Source organism: Ursus maritimus (assembly GCF_017311325.1).
Source record: "Ursus maritimus isolate PB19 chromosome X unlocalized genomic scaffold, ASM1731132v1 scaffold_X1, whole genome shotgun sequence".
In the NCBI taxonomy this organism is placed as follows: domain Eukaryota; kingdom Metazoa; phylum Chordata; class Mammalia; order Carnivora; family Ursidae; genus Ursus; species Ursus maritimus.
Window position 1 is genome coordinate 29853892 of NW_024423319.1, and position 3215 is coordinate 29857106.

The window sequence follows — 3215 nt, forward strand, 5'->3', positions numbered from 1 at the left end:
TTAGTGTTTATAAACACTGACAATCATTACTTCTCGACTGCCCGTCAGTTTTTTGCTCTTATTTAAATTGGGATGCCTCACCTAGATAAACTATGAAACACCTTTTGTACCCTCTCCCCTTTCATCATCTCCTTGCCCCTTCCCCTCACCTCTCTACTCTTACAATCTCCAGAGGTGAAATGTTAGAGTGCCAAGCGAAGTCAACAGATGGTACTGTGAAAAAAATAAGACAAAGGAAAGGTCACCATTTCTTAATGCTTATTTGCATGAAAACACGAAACATTTCAATTTGTTGGTAAAGAATTATGCGCACTGGTATGAGAACTTTTTTTATACCAGATGTGTTAGTGAAAATGAAAACATAAACTTACTGGAACAGAGCAAGCGGTTACTCTAAGAAAAGGGAGGGGGAGGTCAGTAAAGAGCAATGCTGTGTACCACTCCCAAAACATTCTTTTTTTGCACATCACAGAACACATTCCCAGTAACAAGGGTGTTGCGTAGTTTAAAATATATACGTATATTAAATATATATTTAATTTTTATACATTTAACTTTTATAGATTTTATATATCTAAACAATTGGCTGATAAGTACTTTATGTAGAGAAACACTTTTATTGCTAATATTCTTTCCCTTTAAAGTTACCAAAATAGTAGCACTGTCGTCACAGTGCTTAAGTTATATACACGTGGAAGGCGGGGCGTCTCAAGCATCTTCGAAATTTTCAAAACTGCAGCTTAAAAACAGAAAGTAGGCAAAAAGTCTAGAAATGAGGATTTGAAAGATCGTGTGTTACAAGGCGTTGCTCGTTTAACAGTACCAAGGAATTCCAGGTTACCATTAAGGCACTCATCAGAAAGGGTGACCTTTGGACAGCGAGCCAGCAACCAGGGCTTCCGAAATACGGGGATTTCGACAGAAGCCGCTTTTAAGTAGGTAGATAGGTTTTCCGAATACAATTTTTGTCGTTTGCAAATGGGTTCTTGGAAGGGGGTAATGCATCAAACGTTACGTGTCCAGGTGACACTGGGAATTGGTTTCATTTTGTTTAGATTTCGTCCCGCTCTTCCCCGTCAGGGTGGGCCCAGGAACGGCAAGAATCGCTCTGAACCCACGCCGAGATCTGCGACCTGCCTACGGAAAAGCCATTCCGCATCACTGTGAGACAAACCCTTGACTGAGGGCAGGTGAAGGTGGAAAACAGAGAAACGCCATCCGCGAGCGAGTAAAGCCAACCGACACGCGGCTCCCTGCGGCAGCTGAACCCCATCTTCCTTACTCCACCCCCTCTTCCCCATTTGCACCCAGCCGGCTGCAACCGAGGTTTTTTTTCACCCCAATTCACGCGAAAAGGCAGCTTCCTACAAATCCAGATGGAGGTACGAACGGCACCGCGAGGGCGGGGGTCCGCCGGCGAAAGTAGAAGGTGGCGAACCGGAGGGTGGGGTGTTGGGAGGGGATGAGGCCAAGCAGGCGGCATTGTTATGCCCAGGGAAGGGGACGGAAGGGGAGGATGGGCCGGGCAGAAAAGCTCTAAATCAAAGTAGGGGCTAGGAGGAGAAAAGGAGGCACAAAAAAGGCAGGCGGAGGGCGAGGAAAAAGCCAAGTGGGTCCCCATGGTGGGCTCCCCGCGCGCCGGGCCTACCCAGGGCACCGGCAGCCCCTCGGTCCCTGACGGCGGAGGGGACCGCGCCGCGGCCCTCCGGGCTCGTCCCCTCCTTCGCTCCCGGGCCCACACAAAGAAAGGGCCGGAGGAGCGGAGCCTCCGACTCCGCCGCTTCCTGGTTCAAGTGAGGAGAATGCAAACGCAGGCGCGGCCCAGCGACGGAGGCAGCGGGCGCGCTCCCTCGCCCCTCCCGGCACCGGGCCGGGTCCTCACCTGCTTCCCGGCGCCGCCGCTTCTCCTCGTCGGGCCGCGCGGACGGGTGGGAGCCCTCCAACAACCAGAAGCCGGACTCCGCGGCGATTCGGCTCCTTCTTTAAACGTCGCTCCAGTCTTGGTCGACGTCGACGCGGCTGCCGCCACCGCTGCTACAGCTGCCCCACGCCACCGACAGAGGGCACAGCGCGGGGGCGCAGCGCCGAAGTCGAAGGCGCCCTCCTTCTCCGAGCGCAGTTCGGGTCTTTCCGGAAGGGCCCGAGCTCTAGGCGGCCCCGCTTCGGCGCCCGGCTCTCCCTTCGGCTCCTTCCGCAGGGGGCGGAGTGAGACTGGGAAGCTCTGGGAGCGTTCGGCCCTTTCCGGAGGGCGAAAGGGTGGGAAAAAGGGAAGGGAAAGATGGGGTAATGCAGTCAATCACGAGCGGTTGGGATCCTAAATTAGGCGCAAGCTTCTAGGGCGTGAAAACTTTTCGAGACCGTACGAGTTTCATTTCTTTTGCAAGTTTGAACCTGCTCGATTAGCCCGTTTCTTAGACGATAACCCACCTTGAAATATAATCTGAATAAATATAATCAAGTCGAATTGATCGACTAAGGATGACTCAAGTTCTAGGATGACAAGTTAACCACGACATTACAGTAACTATTTTTAAGAAATAAATCTAGGGTTTGGACACTAGACAGTCTTCTAAGTTGAATACTAAATGATGCAGTACTATCTTAATTCCTTCGCTTCGTCTACCGTTTACTGACCACCTGTTTGAGCTATACCAAAACTTACGTTAGGTGCCGTGGAATACAAAAATGAGTAAGCCAAGGTCTCTCCCTTTCCAAAGAGCTCAGTAGATGGTTACACAAACGCGGACAGAAGTATTTGTACAAGGTATAGAACACAGAGAAGGAAATAGCAAACTAAATGTTCCCATTTGAGCTGTATGTTGAAAGAGGAATAAATTAACACTTGCATTGGTTTTTTTTTTAAAGATTTTACTCATTTATTTGAGAGAGCCCGCGCGCCCGCACGAGTGGGGGGAGGGGCAGAAAGCGGGAAAAGCAGACCCCCCGCTGAGCAGGGACCACGCGGAGGAGCTGAATCCCAGGATCCGAGGATCTCGACCTGAGCCCAGCCGAAGGCGCGCGCCCAACCACTGAGCCGCCCAGGCGCCCCTAAATTAATACTTGCGTTGTTAATTTATTATTTTTATTCACATAGCATTTCCTCCTCAGGGGATTTTAGTGTCTGACACATAGTCGGTGTTCAATAATTGTTTAATGAATGAATAAATAAATGAGTCGTAATTTTTTTAAAACTCTCTGGTAATACTCTCCTGAGT